The sequence below is a fragment of the Vicia villosa genome, linkage group LG1 (assembly GCF_029867415.1).
Source record: "Vicia villosa cultivar HV-30 ecotype Madison, WI linkage group LG1, Vvil1.0, whole genome shotgun sequence".
Classification (NCBI taxonomy): domain Eukaryota; kingdom Viridiplantae; phylum Streptophyta; class Magnoliopsida; order Fabales; family Fabaceae; genus Vicia; species Vicia villosa.
The window spans coordinates 167,012,452-167,028,576 of NC_081180.1; positions in this window are offsets into that span (position 1 = coordinate 167,012,452).

Below are 16,125 nucleotides of genomic sequence, written 5' to 3' on the forward strand. Positions count from 1 at the left end.
GACGAAAGTGATATCATTGGTTCCTTTCTTGAGATCCAAGCAACTGGTGCTCCACTTAGCATAAAGACATAACCATTCGTGAATTTTCTATCCTCAGCATCACCACACCAATTCGAGTCAGTGTATCCCACTAGTTTGCAATCCTTTCCTTCATCTGATGTAGGAAACAAAATACCATAATCTAGTGTTCCTTTGAGATTAGACATGGTAATGGGGCAGGTCGGAAACAGTTTTTACGTCTCCTAAACCCAAACCCGAATCCCCAAACAATCCTCGTTCCCCGATCTAAACCCAAACGGAGATGGAGAATTAAAATCCAAACCCGTCCCAACGGGTTCGGGTATCCCCGCCCCGCCACCATCCATTTAGTAAAATATTTATTTATTCCAAAATCAAATTACATTATAAAGAACAAAATAAAACAATATCGAAAAATTTAATACATACATTTCAAATATTTTAAATAATAAATACAAATTAAATTATCAAAATATTGACCACATATTTAATATTCTGAATTATAAAAAAAATAGTAATGTACATAACAAAATAAATGGGGCATGTTCGAGGTGAGTACTAGTGTCCCCATTACCGACTCGTCCCCATATTTTATAATCGGTGAAAATCCAAACCCAAAACCCAGTCAAAACGGGCTTTTCCCGTCAACTTCGGGGCGGGTTCGGGTGGGTACCCGCGGGTACGGATTTTGTTGCCATGCCTATTTGAAATGCCTCAATATCCTCTTAGTGGCTACAAGATGAAATACCTCTAGCTTTTGCATGAATCTATTCAACATACTTACAATGTATACTACATCAGGCCTTGTGTGACAAAGATATCTTAATGATCAAATAAGTCTTCTATACTGAGTTGGATTGAATTCATCTTCATCTCAATCCTTCATCAATTGCAGTCATGTTTCAGCTGGCGTCGAAGTTGCATTGCAATCCTCCATCCCAAATCTTTTGAGTATCTCACTTGCATATCTTATTTGACGCAACATCGGGCCTCTACTACTCTTTTAGAATTTCATACCAAGAAAATATGAGATGTTTCCCAAGTCATACATTTCAAATTCCTTTCTCATGTCATATTTGAAATCTCCGATCTCCTTCTTGCAGTTGTCTGTTATCAACAGATCATCTACATATAGGAAAAGTATGAACAGTTCACTTCTTCTTCTTCTTCTTCTTCTTCTAACATATAAACCATGCTTAATTGTGCACTTTAGAAAATCCTCCTCTCTTAGAAAGTTGTATATCTTCTTATTCTAAGCTCTTGGAGCTTGTTTGATTTCATACAAGGCTTTATGTAACTTGTATACTTTGCTTTCTTAGCGTTGCTTCACAAGACCAATTGGTTGTGCCACATAAACTTCTTCATTTAAAGGGCCATTCAGAAATGCACATTTCACACCCATATGATACATTTACCGGTTGTTTATGTTTCTTAGGTCAACAATCAACATGATTGTTTTGATCCTAGTAACTGGTGTAAACACTTCATCAAAGTTGATTCCTTCTTTCTGAAGAAATCCTTTTGCTACAAGTTTTGCTTTGTGTCTGGTTACTTCTCATTTTGGATTCAACTTCACTTTATACACCTACTTTACATCAATTGCCTTCTTACCTTGCGGCAATTCTACTAGTGACCAGGTTTTGCCGACTTCTATGGATTTCAGTTCCTCCATCATGGCTTTCATCCACTTTGATTACTTCAATGTATCAATTACATTGATTGGGTCAGTATCTTCATTGAAATCATAGTGTACCAACTCACCTTGATAATATACAACATAATCTAGTGTTATCACACACTCTCACAACCTTGCAGGCATGTTTCTCACTCTTTGAGGTCTACTTGTGCTTGCTTGAACTCTGCCTTCTTCTGGTCAAATCTCCTTTTCAGCTTCACTAGATGGTTTATCACATAAGATTCTTCCTCAACCCTTCTTGATTATATATTTCTAGTCTCATTCCTTCAAATCATCAATGATTACATCTCTGGTGATCACTACTTGCTTGCCCACAAGATCATACATTTTGTAACCTCTAGTCGAGTGATATCCTATCAAGATCATTAGGCTTGACTTGTCATCAATTTTCTTTCTCACATGATCATGCACAAGTATATGTGTTATAAACTCAAGCTATATTTAACACCAGACCAACATTCTTCTGGTGTAATCCACTCCAACCTCTTAGTTGGACATCTATTAAGGATATATGTTGTAGTTGACACAACCTCGCCCCATGATTAATTAGGTAAGTGCTTGCCTATTAGAATCCTCATTACCATGTTCATGATGGTCATATTCTTCCTCTCAACAGTTCCATTTTGTTGTGGAGTATAGGGTGGTACCACCTCATGCATAATCCCTTCCTTTTCACATAGAGAAACAAAATCATTGGAAACATACTCTCCACTATCATTATTCCTCAGGATCTTGAACTTTCAACCACTTTGTCTCTCTACCATAGATTTAAACTTTGTGAACACCTCAAGCATGCCACTTTTTTTCTTGATTAGGTATGTCCATAATTTTTGACTAAAATCATCTATGAATGTGACAAAGTATCTGTTAACTCCAATTTAATCCACTTGGATAGGACAACACACATCAAATATATCAATTCAAGAATAACTTGAAATCTTCTTGCTGCATCCTTGTTGAAGCTCTTCTTGTGTTGCTTGGCCTGCACACGTTCCTCACATACTTTATTTGGAATGTGGATTTATGGCAGTCCTGAGCCATATTCTCCCTCTTCAAGTTTTTAATATCTCTGAAATTAAGACGATCAAGTTTGTAGAGCCATAGCCATTAACTTATCACATCAAATTCAATCTTAAAGGTTCTATTTTAAGACATGGGTGCCTTCAAGATTAACTTGCCAATTGAGTCGAGTACTTCCATCATCTTATCTATGATTAACCCTTTGTAATTCTTCTCAATCAATTACCATATGATGAGCAAGTTGATTTTCATTCCTGGTATGTACAATACATTGGAAGTTAATGATCATTTGTCATCTTTCCTCATTATTAGAACATTACCAATACCTTCAGTAGCTAAGGTATTGTCATTTACAAATTTCACCTTGTTCTTCATAGAGGGACCGACGCTGACAAACCAATCACTCCTTCCACTCATGTGTGATGATCATCTTGAGTCTAAGTATTATTGATCCTTGAATCTTTCTTCTTCTTCTTCTTCTTCTTCTTCTTCTTCTTTTGTTGTGACCATCAACAACACTTATTCTTTTTCATGTCTTGCATGTCTTGGACCCCTTTCTTGGTGATTTATTTTGTTTTATGGATAATCACAAGCATAATGACCATCCTTTTGAAAAATGAAACCCTGAATATGACTCTTATCAGGTTTCCTTCCACCGCCTCTTCCTCTACCTGCAACACCATCTTTGTGATTGCCCTGGTTTAAGAATTGTCTCCGTTTCAATTGATTTTCTTCTTGTTGGTGACTCCTACCATTCGAATTTCTATAACCTCCTTTACCTTTGTCGTCGTTCCATTTTCCTTTTCCTTTCCTTTCTTTTTTTGATTGTGCCTACAGACCTACATCACCTTTCGTCTTATTTGCAAATATTTTCGACCATTCTTTGTTCATGAGATTCAAGCGTCCCTTGAAGCTCTTCTTTTTTTCATGCTTGACAAGTTCTTCAATTCTTATTTAGCTACTACCATATAATCAAATTTTGGAAGTAACAACCTCAAGATCTTTGCAACTATAGATCTTGATGTCAACATTTCTTCACACATCTTGATTTGATTCACCAGTCTTGTTACCCTAGTGAAGAAATCAAACACACTTTCACTTTCTTCCATCTAAAGCAACTCATACGTTCTTTTGTGAGTTTGTAATTTCACATTTTTCACCTTCTCAACACCTCCAAAAGATTTCACTAGGATGTCTCATGCTTTCTTCATGAGTCTACATCACTAAATTTCTCAAAGTTGTCTGGATCAACATATTGATTGATTATAAAGGGCGATTTATAATATTTTTTCTTCAAATCTTTATGCGCTACCTTTTATTCATCCGTTTCATTTTTGCTAATTGGCGTTACTCCATTCTTCACAAGATCCCAAACGTCTTGATAGAAGAAGACAACCTTTATCTACTTACACAAATTATCATAATTCTTGCCATTTAGGATGGGAAAATTTGTTAGAAATTGTCTATTTAGATTAGAAGTCATTTCTCTATGCTTCCCTAGAATCACCGTCAGTGCTCTATATACCAGATGTTAGAATTGGTCTTGATAGAACAAGATTCAATCACTTTCTTAATTGATTCAAGATTCTCGCTCTTCACTCTTCACTTGAGTGATTCAACCACACCTTGGTTGCAAGATGATTTCGTTGCACAAAGATTTAAGAAGAAAATTTTTGAAGAAAATTGAGAGCGAAGATTGAGTTGAGAAAGTATGAGTTATTGAAGTTAAAAGGGAGAGAGTATTGATCAATCTACCAATATTGAGTTTCTCTTTATCTGTGTATATTTGACATTACTTGTGTGTAGTTTGTTTACGAATGCACACCTTATTTATAATGAGAATGCTTTCACATCATGCAATTTATAACTAACTCACTAACTTACTGTCTTCAACAAGTTATATTTGACTCTTTCGAATACATGTAGCTTCAACTATGACTAGCTTTATTCGCCTCTCATTCGAATACATGCATATTCAACTACTGCAAATGATATTCGACTACCACTCTATCGAATACAAATGAATTCAACTCTGTCAAATCCTGCATATTATAAACATGCTTACACACAAAGAATTACATATTTAATAGTAAATGTATTTTCCACCATTACTGTTGTAATAAGTTTCTTCCTAAATCTCACACAATTCACAATTTGATTCAACTTTCTTCTTCTTTTTTGTTTGCTTGGCTTCTCTGCCTCTTCATCATGTCTGAAATAAGTTCTGAAAGTATTATTAATGACACAACTTCATCTAATACAAACAAATGATACCAAACTGACACTTTAAACTTGTATTTCATGCATCCCAATAAAAATCTCAGTCTATTTTATTACTCCTTTATTAACTAGTTGTAATTATAATACTTGGATTCGAGCAATGATTATGACATTAAGATCTAAGAACAAATTATACTTCATCAACGGATCCTTACCACGACAATCTGATACAAATCATGGTTATATTGTTTGGGATAAATGTAGCATCATGATAATGTCATGGATTAAAAATTCAATAGATAAATTTTTTTCCCAAAGTATCCCGTGAATGAAAAATGCATCTAAAATAGGGAAAGAATCAATAGATTGATTTTACTAAAGAGATGTCTTCATAATAACTAACGTTCAAGAAGCAATATGCACCTTGAAGCAAGGTGATTGTTCTTTTTCATTCTATTACACCAAATTGAAGAAGTTTTTGACAATAATTAGAAAATTTTGGTTTATTTTTTCTGTAATTGTGACATTAATTACAAAGCTATTGACAAAATAAATGAATAAAAAGATAGTGATTTAGTTATTTTGTTTTTGAAAGGTCTTAATTACCAATATTCAATTGTTAGACATTAGATTATTTTAGGCGTGACAACATAACCTCGACCAGTTAAGAGTCACTCTAACCCGCTCAGAGTTTGATGACGAAAACTTTATTTGACTAGGTTTGGGTTCGAGTTTAGGTTTTCTCTGGTTATCAAATATGGGAATAAGTTGGATAAATAGGACACTAGTATCACCCTCGAATCTGCTCTGTTAATTTTACTATGTACTTTATTATTCAGTACGCTTTGATAATTTAGAATATTAAATGTATCTTCAATGTTTTGATATTTTGGTTTTAAATTTATTATTTTAAATATTTGAAATGTATATGGAATTTTTGAGATTATTTTATTATATTATTAGTAATGTAATTTGATGTTGAGAAAAGGACCATTTATACTAAAAAAATATTAATTCTACTACAAGGATGATGGAAAGGCGAAGATATCTGAGCCCAACGCAACCCATGCAGGATGAGTTTAAGTTTTAATTCTCCATCCCCATTGGAGATTGGGGGCAGAGAATAGGGATTGTTTGGAGATTTAGATTTTGGTGTGAGGGATGTAAAAATCGTCTATGTCGTGCCATGTTTCCATGCCTCTGACTCCCTCATTCTGGTATGGTTTACAAATTACAAAGATCCCTTTATGACTTAAAAAAAGCAAGCAAAAAAGCAAGCATACAATGAGACACTAAACTCACTAAGAAATTGATTCATTCTGACTACCTCTAATCCAAAGTTGATTACCTCCTCTTTATCAAGAAGAATTACGTAATATTTACAATAATCATAGTTTATGTAGATGATTTGGTCTTAGGTGGAACTGAACTTAATAAAATTACAAAAACTGAGACCCTATTAAATGACAATTTTAACATTAAAAATTGGGGGGTGCTAAAATACTTCACAGGTTTTGAAGTGGCCGGACTAAAATAGGAATTTTCCTAAGTCAAAAAAAGTATGCCTTAGATCTACTCCAAGATGCAAGGTTACTTGGAGTCGAACCTTACTATAAACTTATGCAACCATATATTCAACTTCATAAATCTCTTGGTTAACTATTATCTGATCCTGCAACTTATAAAAATTTGATAAGAAAATTATTGTACTTGATTCATTCTATATCTGAGACTTTTTATGTTGTAAGTAAACTCAATGAATTTCTCGAGTTTTACGATCCTTCGATATCTAGAAATGTAATTCTAATATTATTTTGATCTTTAATTCACTATGAATTTGAATGAATTCGAAATCAAAACAATCACACACCTCACGTACACTCGTGTTTTCCTTCCCATGGATCTGAACCGAGCTCTAGACACCAATTGTTGGAGCACAAGGTTGAGGATGAAGAAGATGATGATGGAAGAGAGAGAGAGAAAAGAGAGAAACTGTAATTAACTTTTTCCTCAATTGAAAAACAGTTATAATGAATGATTCTACACTTCTGTACCATTACAAAGCAAAATGCAATATATACTAAGGATATTTCTTTTTCTACCTTTATGCCTTCTTAGGGGCCTCTGACGTAATTCCTTTTTGTCCCCATAATTCAGAGATGCATCTCTGAACGCACCACATTTTGTTTTTTCTAGGTGTTTTCGGAGATGCGTCTCCGAATTAATTTTTTTTCAAAATCAGGGGTGTTTCGGATATGCATCTCCGAATAAACCAATTTTTTTTTTTATTTTGGGCTTTTCGGAGATGCATCTCCAAATTAGACTATATAATGTAACCCACGATAAAACCACCCTCATTCTGTCTATTTCCAAACCTCAAACATCCTTAAAACTCAGACACCCAAAAACCCTTAAATCTACATTTCCAAACTTCATTTCCATCTATTTTCACAAATATTATTCCATTCATTGTAACTCCTTACAACTCATTGCAACACCATTGAATAAATTTCAACACATTTCAACAAATTTCCACACATTGAATAGGTTTTTGATTTTTTTTTCTATTTGCATTTGTTTAAAAAGATGTTTAGGATCATTTATAGTTATTAGGTATTGTTTAATGTTGGTTGTTTGAAGTTTAAAATGTGTAAAAAGGGTATTTTTGGGTGATTGAGGTTGAAGCTCCAAAAATGGAGGTCACATGTATTTTTGGAAGTGCATCTCTGAAAACACCTCTGAGGGGTTTTGGAGATGCATCTCCAAAATAATGACTGAGTTGTTTTTAAAATTTTTCAAACCTGACCTATTTTTGTCAATTCTTTTTCCAAGAAAAATGTCTGACGATCCGGACACAATTAGACTCTGCAGGCCAACCCAAACTGCTTCCGCTAGGCATGAAAGAGCTAAGCAGGCTACGAAGGGCTGCGAACGCCGTCGGGTACCGCAGAAGGAAGTGGAGGGACTAATTACTTCTTCTCCCAGGAGTCGTCTATCCCGTGCGTCCTCATATAGGGATAATGAGGAGACCCCAAAGGAGATACATGTTTCTGCACCCGAAGAGGCACTAAAGGGGTTCGTGTTTCGACACCAGAGGAGATTCGTGTTCCGGCACCCGTGCATGTTACCCCGACTTACCCAGGAGGGCCCTTTGACACCTCCCTCTTAATATATTACTCCAATCATGTCGCCAGACATGTTTCCCGTGGGGAGGTATAATTTTATTACACTTTTTAATTACAATTGTACTTTTTTATTACACTTTTGTATTATACCTCCATTTTGAAATTAATTTTTGTTTTATAGGAGCGGTCGATAATAAAGTCCGTGAACCAGGCTCGCAAAATTTTCACTCTGCATCGTCGTCCTACGAATTGGTTCAGGTATGCCATTATTGCCTTCGAACTTTTAGGACTTTGTTGTTTCAGTTGCAACACCATTAACAACGGAATGCAAGGGGGAATTCATAGAGAGATGGCACAAGGAGACTTTGTTTTTCCACTTTCCAGTTGGAGAGATGACGATCACTCTGGATGACGTCGCTTGCTTGTTACACCTTCCTATCTGAGGGAGGCTCCTTAACCAATCCCGAATCACTCATGATGTTGCCATTGAGTGGATGGTTGAGTATTTGGGTGCTCAACCAGAAATGGAAGTTGATTAGTGTTCCTCGACTAATGGGGCACATGAGAAGTTCTCGTTCTTGAAGGACCTTTATGACGACCATCTTATTGCGGTAGCTGATTCCTAGACTAAGGGTGTTGACTTTTTTGTTCAGTATCATCTTCAGTATGTTTTGAGGTGTTACTTCATGTACTTGGTTGACACGTCCCTTTTTGTGGACAAAAATGATAACAATGTGGATGTAACATATCTCCGGTACTTTTTGAATTTGGATGCGGTGAGTGAGTGAAACTTGGGGGTCGGCTGTTTGGTATACCTATACCAAAAGTTGAATGAAGCCTCTAACTAGTGGACAAGGCAGCTTACAAGCTCTTGCATGCTGCTAACGGTACCTTTCATTCCCACTATTAAATTTATTTTACTATTAATAATTTTTTCTTACATGTCTCTTATTCATTACTTCAGGGATGAACCATTTCTCACTTCCACCGCATTCATGGATATGATCTTAATTTTTGACTATATAGAGGTTATGCCGAGGGCTGCTGTAACACCCGGTATTTAGTTAATTATTTAATTATATACATTCAAATTATTTCGAATTTAATTATTGAATTTGTGGAGTGTTGAGAATTGTTGACATGGGTTTTTATGATTAATTAGTCGATTAATTAATTGATTAAGTTGTAGAAATAGTATTGAAGAAATACTAGATTTATTATATGGACTTAATTAAGTGATGGTGGTAGTAAAAGGTGGGGTGTGAATGTTAGGCCCAATAGATTTAATGAAATTAGGTTAAGATAAGGATTAGGCTAATTAGAAGAGAAAAAGTCTTGGGGAATTGGTCATGGGAAGTTGAAGAGAAGAGAGAAAATAGGAGAGAAATTCATTCCCGTTTTTCTTGCAGCAGTCTCACTAAATCGAAGATCCCCGATTCTTTAACCGTTGGATCGTCGCCAAATTTTGTGGGTAGGTTCGAAACACCTATAGCTAACTTTTGACCGTTGGGATCTTCAAAATAAGGTCTGAGTTATGATATATGATCATCGCACTGTAGCTGCATATTTGGGAAAATTTTCAGCTTTTGATTCTGATTAAAAGAGGCAATGGTTGGGAGCTAAGGCTAGATGGCTTCGATCGATAGAATTGTAGAACGGACTCCGAATACAAGGTAAGGGGTGGGGTTCTAACTCTATAACCGGACTCATGATGAATGATATGCGGGGGTTAATTTCGTAGGAAATTATTCCGGTTTATTTGTGTGTGATTTATGTTGCAAAACAATATTTTTTATGCTATTGTGTCGAATCTTGTTGTTGTTGAATCGATAGTGTAGTTAAATTTGTAGTGCAAAATAATTATTGGAATACTTGGAGATAGGAATATGATGATTGTGTGTGGGATTATGGTGTATTTAGTTATCCGGAATTAATTGAAAATTGTAGAGGTAGTTCGTATATGCTAGTAGGTGATTGTGATCGGCTTGTTTTGTGAATTATAATGAGTACGTTGTGTTGTTATTTCTTTGTGATTTCTGAGTGATGTGTATATTGTTGTTGTTTTATGCGAAGTTGCAGGATGTTTCAGTGACGATGTATACCTCTATTTATTGGTATAGCGACGATATAGGCTTATGCCTTTTGTGACGATGATGTTGTTGTTGTTGTATGTGTTTGTTGCATTCATATACATATGCATTTTGGCGACGGCCTAGATTGGAAAATTAGTGACGAAGGCTTATGCCTTGATGCCTCTGTTAACTGGCAATTGGCGATGGGGGCTGAAGCCCTGGGTACCACATGCATGTGCATTTGTTAGAGTCTCATTATATGTGACATGAGTGTGATTTAATTGTGACGTGATGTGACTTGAGTTGTTGAATTGTGATAATGTGAAGTTGTAATTATAAGTTGTTATACTAATGACGCGTTGTGGCAGGTATTGTCTGGAAGATGAGAAATAGTTGTTATAACTATTAATACGTTGTTGTTGTTGATTTTTGTTATTATAACTGTTCAGGTTAATTGTTATTATAACTGTTGTCTGAAATCCGTAACGTGATAATTTTGTATGATTTAATTCTAATATATTGTTTATCATGCGTTTGTTTATATTGGTAGATATCTCACCCTTTCTGAATGATGTTTCCCTACCATGGGAAATTGACAGGTACTCAAGATAGCGGTGGAAGTTTGAAGTGATTTTATGAAGTCTTTAGTTGCTGTTATTCGAGTTGGTGTCTTGCTCTGATACGTAGCACTCGGGGGGATAAAGAGATTGTTTTATTTATTAATTCTTTTGCTGAATTTTTATATGGTTTTGGTTTAAATTGTAACTTAAAGTTACCGTGCAATGATGCTACGACTTGATTTGAATAGTTATGAAGTTTGTTGATTCCGCTGCGAGTTAATTATTGAATTTAAACAAAGTGATTTTTTTGTAATGATTTGATTATCGTTTTAAATTCTTGTGCTATGTATCTATATGAAGGCAAGTAAGCCGTAAATGTTTTTGAGATGACGAATATGTGATACCTCAAATGAAATTGTTTGGAATTTATACTCTGATTTTCTGTATAATTTATCGGGTAGATTTGGGGTGTTACAGCTGCCATGTATCTCCACCATAGAGGGAATCAGGTTGTGTTGGTGTTCTGGGTGTATCTTGATCGGATTGTTCATGATGACATCTTATGGACGCCGTTCCAGGATCACAAAGAGATTATCCAATTCGAATTCATATCCTTGTACTCTAGATGGCAGGCATGTGGGACTAATACTATGGTCAGGTATCTGTCAGAGCGATGCATACGACAGTTTGGCTATGTCCAAATCATACCTAGATCTCTATCTCAGGCTACTCCCGACATCATTGTCTGCCAGGATCTCGATGAGATATTTGATGATTGGGAGCATCATTTGGTGCCACAAGATTATCGGATGATGCCAACATCCAACAATTAACATTAAGTAGATGGATACGTGACATGGTTCTACACAGTGTCGCACCCTATCATGACACTGGATGCTCTTGAACGTCCACCTAGGCCAGCTCATGAGGAGATTTTGGAGATCCAGTAGGCCGAGGATGACCATGCCACTGATGTCTTGGCGATCTGTAAGCAGATACACGCGATTAGGCGGGAGGATATAGACTTAGGGATCATTGAGAGGGGCGGTCCCGAGGCGGTGGCCATCATGGAGAGGGTGGTTAGCGAGGCAACGACTGCGGTGGGATACAGGAGGCGGAGGAGGGGCCAGGTGGTGAGGATTAGAAATACGCAGTAGACTATGTTTTTTTAATTCCAAAATAATTTATGTATAATATTATTATGATTTTTAGAACACCATTTTGTGCTTTTTCGTTTATTTTGGAGATGCATCTCTGAAACACCTTTCAAACACATAAAGAGTTCTATCGGGGATGCATATCTAAAAACACCTCTATTGTGGTGCGTTCAGAGATGCATCTCCGAAGGGAGTTTTTGGGTTTTCAGGGGATGATTTTTACCACCACCGGGTGGAAAAAGAAATAGCCTATACTAAAATCATATTGGCCAACTAGCTAAAGCCCAAAACACGGCCCAAAATAAACTTACAGTAAATACTGAATGTGCAATTACATTTCAACAATGACACAATAGGAACTGTCAAAACTTCACTCACCCAACTTGTCTATATATTAACTCAACATGTTTGCAATACTAGTGTTACATAAATTGTTTGACAATTTACACATAACTTGGTGGTGGTGACTCCGGTGGCAGCCGCAAAAGAAGAAAAGGAAACTCGATGATTGGTAGTGGTGGAGAGAGGGAGATTCCGGTGAGAAGCTTAGTTACGGTGAGGACATGAGAAAGAAGATGGATGAAGGGTAAAATGCTCTCCAAAGAGAAGGAGGTGGCCACCATAAAGGTGGAGGGAGATGACCACCATGGAGGTGGGGAGAAACCACCAAACCCTAGAGGATTAGAGGAATGTTTTCTAGAGAGAAGGGAGAGCATCTCTCTCTAGAAGTTATTCTTGTAGAATTATGGATAGCTGTTAGTTGGATGTTATTGTTCGGTAAAAATGTTATTTTGTTTAAGGGAGGGATCGAGAGTGTGGAGGATGTACTGGATACAGGAATGTCAATGAATCGAACCAACTCAAAAATAGTTTGAAATTCGGTTCGACAATTAAATCGTTGAATAATGTTCATGAACCAAATGAGCTGAATATGAGTTAAAAATTAAGTTAGTAAACTAAATCAGTTGAACTTGAACTATACATTGTTCGACTCGTTAGGCTCATGAGTCAACTCGATTACATATGAGATGAATTATATTGTCCTTAAGAATAGGTTTAAAGATTTGCTTCAAGTCTAAACCCTATATTATTTTAATCAAACTGTTTTAATTGATAATTTATATTCTCAAGTGAACAAAATATTTTATAAATTAATTATACGAATAAAATCAACATCTTATAAATTCCAATCTTATAAATTTTATTTTATTTCTATATTTATTATTTAAAAAAACTATTAATTTAAAATATCAAATATATAAAAAAATTGACTTTAAATAATGATTCTTAAGTACGTGAAGCATGCGAAAAGCTAAAATATCTTCAAATTTTTCTTACGTATCTTCTCTAATAGCCCTGAACCACCTAATCCTCACCTTACCTCCCACACATTCAAATTCATATGGCAATTCTCAACCTCTCCTTGGTGACACATAACAAATGACAGATTGCTGGACCATAAGTCACACTTTCAAACCCAAACTGATGTATATATTCTTCAAAGTCATGTATTTTCCAAAAATGTCACATTTCAGATATGACAGAATAGGAACTGTGAAATCTCCACTAGCCCAACTTGTCTATATATTAACTAAACCTGTTTGCAATACTAGTATTACATAACTTGTTTGACAATCTACACATATACAGCCGTTGATTACGTTTGCTTAATTGGATATTATTTTCAAGATACGTAGCAAACAAAAACTCTTACGTTAAGAGCACACGCATTTATTTTTATTGCATGAACGTGAGCAATTTTCTTTTCAATGATTTGAAAGGTTGAAAATATGACACAATTTATATATAATGGAAAAAGAGTTGAGTGGAGGAAAAAAACTTAATATTTGACTATTTTGGACAGGATAAGGATAGATTAAAGATGCATTATATATTTTTAATTTTATTTTGTTATAGAGTAGTATATACGTTATATAATGCGATATAATTAAGGTGAATTTTTATTTACCCACCTCAAAAAGGTGGGTAAGGTTACCTTTAGTGTAAAATGCATTGAAAACATCACATAAGTGTTTTATATAATAAATAATTAAATACATAAAAATTAAATTGTGTCATCTGATTGGTGGAATGTACACTACCCATTTTTTTGTGATGGGTTAGAGAAATTGTCCCCTATAATTAATACTCTTCTTCTGTTCAAAGTTTTGTTATGACAGCTGCATCAAAGTCTTGCTCTTAATTCATTTAATCAATCCTACAATAAGTTATCAACTATTCATGACATATAAAATTGGTCGATTGGATGTAATCCATACAATTAGCAATTTTTCATCCACCCTAGTTAAATGGAGCGTAAATATCCAAAAATATTTCTAGATACATTTGAAGATCTGTATCTTTGAATATTATTTTTTTGGTAAATTTTATTTTGGAGATGTATTTTTGAACAAATTCAAACGTAAATTCATATATGCATGTTCGAAGTCATCTATTTTATTTAGAAGAATATTTTTTTACCTCTCAGTGATATTTTCGAAGATATATCTCCGAAAAGGTACGACGAGAATTTGAGTATATGACCACCTTGCATGATCATCTTGTTCCCTTTTCAAAAACTATATAACACCTCCATAACTAAAAAACCTTGAAAGAATAATCTCATTATCAACCAACTTTTCGATTCAAAATGAGAGTTTGTGCATTCTAACACATCAAAAGGAACATCATAAGCTGCAATTTCAAATGAAATTCCTTCATTTTATCCCTCATTACCTGCATTGATCTTTAGTTTGAGCTGAAAGAAAGAACACGTTGCTTCAGAAATGAGCTCACCTATATTTATTCGAAAATGTATTCTCGAGCTCGTCTGTTAGTGGTTTTAAAATTTTTGTTGTTTTGTTTCTTATTATATATGGTTCACCCGGATATGTTTTCCAAAGTAGATGTACGTGACGATGTAAAATAAGATGTAGTGAAGGATAATGTTAAACTAGTTGAAGTTAAGGAGGATATTAAACCGGATAAATTGAAATATGATGTTATAATGATACAAATATAGACGTTGTTCAACATTTCTTAAATGAATGAATAATTGTATACTGCTCGCGAACAATTGTTTCCGCTTCTTGAAATGGTTGGTGTTACTTTTACGGAAAAGACTTTTTCAGTGGGATTTGCATTTTAGAATCCGAAAAAGAGGTCAACGTTACATGGGCCTTGGAAGTGTGTAATACTTTGTTGAAGGATTAAAAAAACATGCCGAAAGTATTTATCACCGATCGAGACACCACACTAATGAATTCAGTCGCAAAGTGTTTTCTACATTCTACGCATTACTTTATCGATATCACATTACAAAAGATGTGAGGAGTCGGCTAAAACCTGTGATAGGCACCAAACAAATCAAGGTTGAAGACGGAAAAATGGTCAAGCAAGTGTGGCGGTGGAAAAGATTATGAATGCATGAACTGGTATATTAAATTCATCTATGAAAAAGTTGTCTGTTGCCTCTGTAATGCAATTTAGGAGCATGTGTGTCTGATATTCAAAATTTTATATGGCATCTTCTGAGTACACAATGCCACAATTATATTATAAAAATATAATAATTTAACAATATCATGAATCCTATTTTCATACGGGGAAAGCCATATAATAATAACAACGAATAAAGTAAATATTAGTTGAGTTCGGTAGGATTCGATTTTCGACGACTTTAAAATAATGATTCGAGTCCGGTCGAAATAAATTTATACAATCCAAAATAAGAAATGAGATCAATCAAACACTCGACCTAATCCAATTTGTTTGCTCAAAAAAACAATGAGTAGATCGGTTTAATAAGACAATTCAAATTAATCCACCCCGATGCGAAATAATGTCAAAGTGCTAATCAATTACTAAAAATTTAAATTTTTTAAATAACAAAAATAGAAAAATGAATGAGAGACTTCAACTCCTAAAAAATTTTATTTATAAAATACAATAACTATAAATTTTAGAAGTGGTTTTTATTTTTAAAATTGAGTTAGGGTCTCTTTGGTAACACAAAAAAAAGAGCTTTTAGTTTTTTAGCTCATATTAACAAAAAAAGTTATGTTTGGTAATTGTCATTTAGCTTTTAGCTCGTAGTTTTTTTTACTAGCTTTTAGTTTTTTTCTCAAAAGCTAATTAAAGTAGCTTTTAAACTTTTAGCTTTTAGCCTGTGACTTTTTATTTCATTTATACCCCTATTATTTGAACAAAAGTACAATTTTGCCCTTATATATATTTAAAATAGTTTTTGCGTTGTAT